This window comes from Spinacia oleracea, chromosome 6 (assembly GCF_020520425.1).
Source record: "Spinacia oleracea cultivar Varoflay chromosome 6, BTI_SOV_V1, whole genome shotgun sequence".
In the NCBI taxonomy this organism is placed as follows: Eukaryota; Viridiplantae; Streptophyta; class Magnoliopsida; order Caryophyllales; family Amaranthaceae; genus Spinacia; species Spinacia oleracea.
Window position 1 is genome coordinate 22048570 of NC_079492.1, and position 10747 is coordinate 22059316.

The 10747-nt window shown below is 34.9% G+C and overlaps 1 long non-coding RNA gene across 3 annotated transcripts; it reads right to left on the reverse strand.

Moving 5' to 3' along the window:
* Window positions 1–4883: 4883 nt before the first annotated feature.
* On the reverse strand, window positions 4884–9634 carry LOC130462775 (uncharacterized). 3 transcript variants are annotated; one of them, XR_008923540.1, is made up of 6 exons: window positions 9153–9621; window positions 8881–8931; window positions 8602–8658; window positions 7719–7969; window positions 5835–6107; window positions 4932–5293 (listed from the first exon to the last, which is right to left on the reverse strand). It is a non-coding gene; the product is annotated as an uncharacterized lncRNA (long non-coding RNA). The 3 variants fall into 3 exon arrangements; XR_008923539.1 differs by having other exon boundaries at window positions 4884–5293; window positions 5835–7969; window positions 9153–9634; XR_008923541.1 differs by lacking the exon at window positions 7719–7969.
* Window positions 9635–10747: the final 1113 nt, after the last annotated feature.

Consider the following 10747-nt stretch of genomic DNA (forward strand, 5'->3'; position numbering starts at 1 on the left):
AGTGATATGCAAATTAAATAACTCGGTGAATTTAAAAGTAAGCCATTTTAGTTTTGTAATAACAGTACCGAATGCAACCTAATTAAACCAACACCAAAAGAAAACTTTCTTTTATACCAGTAAAATCGGTCACATAGAAACCTAGCAGTAACTTCAATTAACATGTATAAGCAGACTTGAGACTTTTTAACAGTATTACAAAATAAGCAATTCTAATTAGTATGATCAACTTTCAATTCTCAATCGAGAAGGAGTTATCATAAATATAAGCATTAACTGCAAAAGCCATCGGGTTTGTTGAACAATTTCACAATTTGCAGAAGCGACAATAAAAAAAGACCATAAATTCCATTCTCGGAAATAAGCTTCAAAATAAAATTGCATATTTGGTCCTCAGCAACAATTAAACTCTAAAATCAATATACAATTAGGGTTTCCAATCCAGTTTTGCCTTCCATTTCTCAATCAATCAGACAATCCCGACATCATAAATGGAATATCAAAACCCTAATATACCGAAAATGATAAAATTACAGAACAATTCCGTACCTCGTAAAGGTTCGTCTGTGAGCAAGAATCACTGGTGGCTGCGGCCTGCGGTGGCTGCGGCCTGCGGTGGCTGCAGCCTGCGGCGAAAAGAGAGAGAGGGAGTAGGGAGATGGTTTGCAGGGTGAGAGACGTGACTCGTGAGGGAGGAGAGGCATTGTTGGTTCTTTTTTTAGTTCCTGGTTAAAGGTTGCGTTTGTTTGGAGGAAAAAGTTCAGATTTTGATTTATTTTTATTTTTTTAATTTTTTGTTCTTAAAGGTTGCACTTGTTTAATAAGGCCAACCTTGGATGAGCAACTTATAAGGATTTTTCCTCTAGTGAAAATCTAAACGAACTTCCCAAATTCCCCCAAAATTCACAGTAATTAAAATCCAATTAAACATAAAGCTAACCCAAATTTCAAAATTGCGAAAACAGTAAAGAGGAGAAGAGGGTATACTATTGTTCCTATGATTAATCATCTCTAATGATGTTGTCAACAGAGGGTGATGAACTATCATCTACCATAACATGATCAATGGAGGAGATTCCTTGATGATGCTGTTGTTGTTGTTGCGGCTGGTTCAAGAGGGTTTCCATGTCCCGCATCCTGGTCCTAGAAACGCAAGTCAGAAGAACTGCAAATGGAGGAGAGAGAAAATCAAAATCAGCGGAGAAATAACCAGTATGATGAAGAAATGGGGTGGAAAAGAGGAGAGAGAAAGCATCGGCAGCAGTTCCATACCCAAGTCTTCCTCCTACATTTTGGACAGTTTGCACTAATGTCTGTGGAAATGGGAACAGCTCCCATTTGACGGTTTGCATTGATGGATGTGGAAATAGGAATGTCAGCGCGCGTAAAAAACACCTGCAAACTGGAGAACGAACACACCGGAACTAAAATTTGCAGCGCGCGTAAAAAGAAATTAAGTGCACTAATCAATCAAAATTGCAGCAGACCTAAAGAAATTAAGTGCACTAATCAATCAAAATTCACACTCAACAAACAAAACCCTAAGCTGACGAAACGGTGAAACACGGCATAACAAGCTAAATGAACGAAATTAAAAACAAATTAAACGCACAAATGAATCAATATTCAAACTCACAAGAAAAACCTAAGCTGACAAATCAGAACATTAACAAGCTAAATTGTTGACATCAGAGGTCCATCATCATCAGCTGCAACATACTGCCCAACAAGTTTGTTCAACCTCTTAATGGTGTTTCAGTAAAAATGAATAATCTTGTAAAAATGGAGTTTAAGAAAGATTGAAGTATGAACTGAAGTCTATGAAGTATGATCAAAGTGATGGGAGTAAGAAGTATATATAAAGTTTGTAGGGCGGTTATGTTATCCTAACGATTATCAAACTACAACATTTGTAGATTAAACAAAATGTGGTAAATAAGGAAATTTTATCACTTGTTTCTTGCAGATAAGATTTTGACTGATTCTACCAACATAACTTAAAGTTAGTTAGTTGTAAACTGGATGTTAACTGCCACGAGAGGATTACAGATACCAAAATACATACAGAGAATCTGATAAACAAGAAGACTTCTAATTAAACTAAAACTCTTGTTAATGTATCTTATTAAACTAAAACTATTAAGAAGACTGTGTAAATATTAGTGAACTTATCTATTTTTACACTTGCCTTCTTTTCAAGAAATTATCAACTCACATAATAGTTACAAGTTCAGTTTCTTCACCAGACTTTAATTCGATCCATATCGAGGAAATAGTGTTTTGCATACCAGTTGAGTAATGAGAAAAGCGATAACAAAAAGAAAATCAGGTCTAGTAACCAATTAGTAAAAACATATCAGATTCAAGACTGATAGATGCACTGAAGCCCCTCAATAAAGATGGAACTGGCAATTCCTACCCACCTTAAATTAACCCACTTTCTGCCCCACCACACAAATACAAACTGAGGAAATTTTCCAAAGAACATGCCGCACACAGAGGTTCTATGGCAACATATACTAACAACTACAAACATCAAATTAATAGTAGCAAAATGAGCAGAGCACAATTCACACACATTCGGAAAATATACAAGTAGTAAGCACCAGAATATAATCCTGATTATTATAAAAAAACACTCTAAAATAACAACAATAACAAAAATACCAGATAAATTAATTAAATAGCCATAAAAATACAGATCAACAACAATTAAGCACAAATTATTCCAAAAATAAATACCTTGGCGAATCCTCATCGCCTGCTCGACTTTCGTATGTATTTCACAAAGCACACAAGCTTCATCTTCAAGCATCTTTCTCATATCGTCAACTTTTCAAGATCTATTTCAATTTTATTCAAAACAACAAGTTAGGGCAAAAACTAGGTAAGAAAGGAAATAAGATTTAGCAAGAGAGAGAAAGACAAACAAACCTGGGAGGAGTTAGGATCTTGCGGCAACACCGTAAGCCGGCATCGGGAAACTCGCCCTCTAATATCTTGTCGTTCTCCATACTTGTTGTTCTCCGGTGATTGGCGGTTTGGGAAATCAAGTACATCTGTCAAAATAATACACAAATAATCATAAGTACCAAAAATTATGCAAAGCTAAAGATTAAAAAACAGGAGATCTAAGGACATACAATTCGGAGTAGGTTGAAGAAAATCAATCACCTCGACAGCCGGGAACTTATATCTTTCAATTTTTAGAAAACACATAACTTCTTGTATCCAACTTCTTAGATTTGAATTGATTTTGATTTCAATTCTCTGGTCGACATTATCAAAGCAGAATTGAACAAAAGTTAGATCTTGGAAGATTATGGAATAGGGGAGGGAATTAGAGTGAGAGAAGAATGAGAGGTTGGGCGGAGGTCTCTATGTCTTGGATAAGGGGATTCTAGATCTGAAGGGTTATTTCGCAGCGTTTATCGCAGAAAACGCAATCTCACGCGCTGCAATATTTTGTTTTAATTTTTTTTTCATTGTCGCAGCGTTTTATTAGGGAACAAAGTTGCAAATTTTTCATTTAATGCATTGACCCGCGTTGACTACATGTAGTTGCAGCAAGGTCAATGAGGGAGAGTTGCAACCGAGGGGTTGCAAATGGAGTTTTTTCTCCTAGTGAAAGTTTGTTGATTTATATCTCCATATCTCATTCCTTCCCAACTTTAAGCAAATAGATCACAATTGACCAATCGAAAATGAAGAAATGTAACAATAGATTAAAGAAAGAAAATCCCCTATCTGATTTTTTTCTTGAAATTAATTTGGAGGGTAATAATCTATCTGTTTGATACGAAATTAGATATATTGCGAAAACATAGGATGTAATTCTTCCGAAGGTGCTGTTGAAATTGAATATTTGATGAAAAAATCGGACCATTTGAGTATTTCTTCCGTTGAGATTCAAGAGTGTTTAAAGGAAAGTTGTTTATTAGAATAGGAAAGGGTTGAAGAATGAAGATTGTAATTGAGATAATAATGGAAACAAGAATAATATTTACTGATTGGAGTGGAATACAAGAGAATCTAATTTGACTGATTGGAGAGGAATACGGAGAGTTTAAATTGATTGGCGAAGAATACGGAGCATTGAAATTGACTGTTATTGATAATGGGAGAGATGAACCGAGGAAGACCAACAAATTTTATTAGCAGAATTTTTTTTAACATTAATTTTGGGCTGAAAATAATGGGCCCTATAATATCCGGTGGCCCTGTGTTATTGACAAAGATGCACAAGGCCTTCACCGGGCCTGCTCAAGACTCTCCCTATTTTTATGCATTATCCCCATACTCGCCTCAAACCCAACTAAAATCCTAAAAAAAAGATAATTAAATAGGATAAAGTGCGGTGATGTGGTATAATTTGATTTGGTTGGATAAGAAGTGGAGTGTTAAGAGCATCAATAAGGGAGACTCTTATTTAGAGAGCTCTTAGTCTCTCTCCTTTGCCACCTAAGCACCAACTCCAAATAAGAGTCTCCTCCTAAAAAGTATGGAAATGCATTAGCTCTTAACATAAGCTCTTACTATTCTTATATGCACGCGATGCGTGCGAAATTATTATACGCATCGCGTGCATATAAGACTTATGAAATAGCCAAAGCAGGTCACAAAGATTGACGGGATGGTGAAATCAAGAGCGCAACAATTTCACATCTTGCTATGAAGAATCTTGAATTTTAGATCAATAACTGTGAATTTGAACATAATCAAGAACACTGTAGTAACACTGTATTTTCATAGTTACAAATTCACATCTTGCTATGAAGCATCTTGAATCATAGATTCACATCTTGCTATGAAACATCCATAGATCAATTAAAAACAATGTAGAGACTATGAATCTTCCCTAAATCTCGAAAATAAAATATAACTATATAAATAAAAACTTAAAATTGTATTACTACCACTAAATATAAATATTGGTTAAAAAATTGTTCACAAAGTTCATATTTAAAAGGAAACTCCCATAATTACACTCTTATTATTGACTTTTGCCAATGGTACACTTACTTCAAATTATATTGCCAACGGTACACTTATACTATTAAGTTCGTTATTTTCCTAACTTTTTCTATTAAATAGTTTAAACATGGTTAATTATTAGGATTAAAAATAAAAAGATAAAAAAATAAAATAAAAACATAATGTTGATGTTATATTAATGTTTCGATGATGGCATTGGCAACCCTTCTCTTCTTCTATACTGTTGGCATCCTTGTTGAGAGCAACTCCCTCTGATAACTGACACTATAAAAGTGGGTACTAAAAAATTGTGTGCAACCTGCAAGTAGAATAAACAGTCCATGGGTGATTAATTACATAGAGGACAAAGAATAAAACTTTGACAGCAAAACAGTAACCTTATAAGCACACCACTGTCCTAGTTCACCAAGTGCATAGTTAACAACCCTTAATTTTTGAATCAAATTAGCAGCACCATCACTCTCAGTTCTTTCAGAAACACCCTGGCGTAGCTCTTCTTGCAGCTATTTATTAGGCAAAGATTCTTAATCTTGACAAAAATCTTTGCAAAACATCTTAAGATCACGACTATTTCTAAAGTTATAGTAGCTTAATCCGGAGTATAGAATTTTCTGCGCAGTTACAGTCATGATCTGTAGTCTTAATCAAGTCAGCTCAAAGGTAAGTCATGGTCTGACTTATTCAATTAATTGTTGTATGTGAACATACTTAATATTGCATTTACCGTTCAAACTATCAAATACGGAATAATAATGGGATACATTTCCTAGCATGAGACCTGTCAACTTTACAAATTTCACTAACCTAATAAATTTTAAAGCAAAGTAATAAGAGCTTACCCTCCGTATATAGCTCTCATGTCCATCACATTTCTCACCGACAACCAATGAATACCATTACCATACATATATGAATCAACAACAACACGTTTCCAGTGCTTATAGTCAGCATTGAAGTCCTTAGGAGTTGTTTTTCCATAAACCCCAGCCTCGGAGTCTTTTAACCATTAAGGAGTTTTATCCAACCGTGATGGCCACTTAACTGGCAATTGAGACCCACGTTTTAATGGATCTGTTGGTACTTTGTGTAAGCATGCTTCCAATGGTATATCCCTGTGGAAAAGAAAATGTTCACCAAAGAAAATCAACAAATATCAAATTCTAAGAGCCACAGAAAAAAGGAAGCAAACAAACAAACACAAATAAAAGAATGAAACCAATTCAGGAGTGAAGCACTGACATGCCCTAACCAGAGGGCAGTGAGAAGAAAAGAATCGTAGCCAGTCTTTATTCATTGTTCTTCAAATAGTGCTCTTAGTAAAAGTGTGACAACAACTATTAATCTAAACTAACCCACCTCGGCCATTGCAATAAAAAAAATGCTATCTCCGGTCCTCTAACTAAATTGAGAACAACAAAACAAATGAACTCTTCTATAGTTTGAAGAATTTGCTCTTATTTTCCATAGTGTGTTTGACGTCTTATTCAAATTTGAACTGACCAATAAACACACTAATAATTTCTATAAAAAATTTGAACATTGACAGGGTATTATGCCAATATTGTCCATATAAATCAACACCAATTAAAAACCATGAATGATGTGTTTAGTAAATAAATTCACGCCTAACGCCTTCTACACAGCCGGATGAAGTCAAAAGGTGGCACAAACAGTAAGCATCAGGTAAACCACCAATACAAAACTGTTGTAGAATATGCATTCTACATAGATTATTAAAACCTCAACACATGTTAAGATAAACAAATATGGATATGAAAGAATATCATGAATCCACTCAATACGGTGAATATGAGCATCATAAATTTCTGTAAACTAAGACAAACCTATGATGCTCGGACTCGGCTCACCACCCCTCCGTACCGGTGTCGACACGACGCGACCCGGGTGCGGACACGGAATCCGGATCGGACCCGCCGGAAAAAAAGTGGACTCGGCACTCACTAACCCTAGATCTAAAAATTGAGAAGAGAAAACAACAAATCAAGAGCCGAAACCTTAGGGCTTTTGTTCGGCCAGAAAATCCGAGTTGATCGGACCACCGAGTTGTTGGTTTTCTTCTCCAGCGAAGGGTGGTTGTCGACATTAGCAGAGTAGCAGCTTCGACTTTTTTGAAAAAAAATATCTTCGACATTAGCAGAATAGCAGGTTCTGATTTTCGGTTTTAATTTTTTTTACTTTTTAATGTGGGGTTGGGTAGGTGGAAGAAAGTGACTGATTCCCATCTACCTCTTTTTCTGCTTTTTAACTTTATTAGTCTTGAGTCCTGAGTCCTTTGCCTCTTTTTCTGTTTTTACTTTATTTGATAATATGAGCAATAAAGTATGGTATTTTTATCTAAGGAGTTTGACTTCTCACCTAATACTTAAATTATATATATTGAAAAAACTACTATAATCAGTACTTTTTTTTAAAAAAATCTGCAAATAAAAAATAAAAAATCTTTATTTTGTTTTTGCATTGCCGTGTCCCCGAGTCCAAATATAAGTTTCGGACCCTTTCAAAACGTGTCCCCGAGTCCTTGATTTTTGAGTTTCTCATGTCCGACACTCGGATCCCTTACCCGGGTCCGACACCCGTACCCGAGTCCGAGCATCCTAGAGACAAACAAATACAAAGAGGAAACCACCAAATCGGTATAAATTTGAATCTCTTCTTTACACAAAGGAAACTACAAAGATAAATAAATTGCAGGATAGTTTTACCCGATTACATGTTGTTACCATTGATTTCAAGCAATCCTAATCATCCACAATTGGCATTCCTGGGGTTGGTTTTGCGCTCAGAACTGAAGGGCCATTGATTGGTCCAAACAAAACTTTTCCATCTTGATCTTGATCAGTTTCTTCTTCGACTATTTGGTTCTTTAAGAGCCGGGAATTGCTCCATTTGGTCCAAATAAACTCCATATTAGTGGTCCATTTGGTCATTTGTAAGATCAGAAGAGAAAGTGGACCTGGTATAAAGTTTTTAAAACTTTAGCTGTTCAAGGTGGACTTTTCGGTATAATGCAAATTTATATGCCAGAACATAGTACACGGCTCTAAGCCTAGGAGGACCTCCTAATGGGACACCATTAAAAAACGGTTCAAGGAGCATATAATTTTCAGCACAACAATTCAAAGTTTTATATGCCAGAACAAACAGAAATATAACCAATAAGGTCCAACTCAAGCTAAAATCAAATTTCTTGCCTAAAATTTTATTGTAACTTGAGTTTTAATCATATGCTCCCTCCTATCTCGTAACTTGAGTTTAAATCTACAACCCTTCTTGGTAAAAAAAATCCATAGGGAAAAAAAATCCAAGAACAAATCACTTCATTAAGTACAATCATGTTCATGATAGTAACTAAATCAACCCGATTCACAAAATCACAACTACTAGCAACCACCATCTATGTAATGCAAAAAGCTGTTAATTTTGTACCCTAAATTGGACATAGTATTAAGCTGTTAATGCAAAAAGCACTTAATTTTGCAATTAGTTAAGTTGCACAATCCTAATATTAAACTCTTAACTAACAAAACTAAAATTAGACTAACATTCAAAATTGAAAGAGGACAAAAATGGAAACTTTATTGTTACCTGGAGTAGCTGGAGTTGATCCAGTGGAAGCTGAAGAAGATGGAGATTGTGCTACATCTGAACAACAGGTTAAAAGTTTAATTGAAGTTCAGATTTATGCGATTAAACATTAATTTATACTTTATACAAAAACAAAAACAAAATTGACTACTAATTTAGTTTTTAAAGTAATTGAACAATATTTTTCCGTACTACTTGAATTATCAAATGCAAATTAAGAAAACCACCATGGTTGATTTATCCATTCTAAAAGGCTGAAATGAAATGAAAGCAACATACCACATATAACTAAGAGCTGATGAAAATGCCATTTGCATAGGCTCTGCACCCCTGTAACCCATTTCAATTGAAATAAATAAAAATAAAATTATATTGTACCCAAATTAGAGCTATAATTTGACATAGATAATGAAACCAAAAATAAGCATTTAAAACTATAATTTGACTTAGATAATGAAATCCCACTTCAGAAAGTGACAATAATTTTAGATTATCAAAGTAAAAGGACCAAATTTTGAGGAAAATGAGTAGAAAAACACACATATAAATACCTGCGTAAAAATTGGAGATGGGGTTCGACGATCCTGCTGTGGAGCCAAGAACACAAATCGGACATTGTTGAGTCGGATTTAGAGAGAGGAGATATTGTTATTCAGTAATGATTTGAGATCGGAGATGGAGTAGAAGTTAGAACCCAAGAAGTTGAAATTTGGAGAGATGGAAACCATTCAAGCAACTTTGTTTCAAACGATTCAGATTTGAGAGGAGAGAGATAAGAGAGGAACCCACCCTCCGATGACGACAATTTGGCTACCGAGGGAGACGCCGCCACCGGGACGGTTGAGGATGGAGGCAATTGAGACGCGATGGTGAGGAATGATGGCGAGGAAGTATACCCTATAAATGGCTCTTGTTTGGTGAGGGAAAGGGAGAAGGGGTGAGAGACTCAACAAGCAGCGATAAACAATGAAATCAGAGGGTATTTTCATATTTTTTATTGGGGACACGAAGAGTGGTGTTACCGAATTGTCTCTCCGTTCTTGGCTTATATAATAGAGATCCTCTCTTACCCTCTTTTTTTTTTTTTTTTTTTTCATGAAAAAATGATGATGGGGCACTATCTCTTATATGTTGGAGTTGGGCTCGTCGCTGCGGCTATCGGTTATATATTGCAAAAACATAACACTCACTAAATGAAAAAATAAGCAAGGGTGCTACTAGGAAAAGACAAAAAAAAAAAAAAAATAGTACCATTCAATACTATTTCAGTACCATTTCGTTAAAACTAGTACCATTTCATTAACTTTAGTACCATTTCGTTAAAAAGAGTATCATTCCGTTAAAAAGAGTATCATTTCTTCAAAAAAAAGTACCATTTCATTAAAAAAAGTACCATTTTTCAAAAAAAAAAAATCATTTCTTTGGAAAAAAAAATACCATTGTAAGCAATAGATCCATGTGTAGTTTACTGTACAATCTCATTCTCCCCCCCCCCAAAAAAAATATTTTCATTTCTATTTACTTTTACTTTTCTATCTGTTATTTGTTTGCTAACAAATAACAGATAGCCGCAGATACTTCCTCTGTTGGAGATAGCTCTTATTTCAGAAATTTCTCTTACCAACTCTAAATAAAAGACTCCAATTACACACACCTAAGAGCTAGCTCTTAACTTTTATCTCTCCTTAAGAGTCATCTAAGAGTTCCCCACTATTGTTGCTCTAAGTGAGTATTGAGTGAGTCTTGAATTTTCAAACTCTATTCAAGACTTGTTGTAGTCTTTTACCACATTATCCCAAGACTTAGACTCGATACTCAGCTCGAGACTCGCCTTAGGACTTGGGATAAACTAACCCTTATATTCTATTGAAATTCATGTGACAATTGTACTTTTTTTGGATTGTCTTAGATTTCATAAGGGACTAATATTCAAGAACGGATGGAGTATAATAAATAATTAATCCACTATCAATTTATTACAATAAATAATAACTCAATACCCCACTTTTATTTTATTTTAATAAATTCAACTAATCTTCCTATAACATATTGCCAGTCAAAATATATCTTTTAATTAAATATGGCTGGAGTAACACTAAATGGTGTCTCAGTGTGCTCTTCATGTCAGCAAAAGGCAGTGACACCT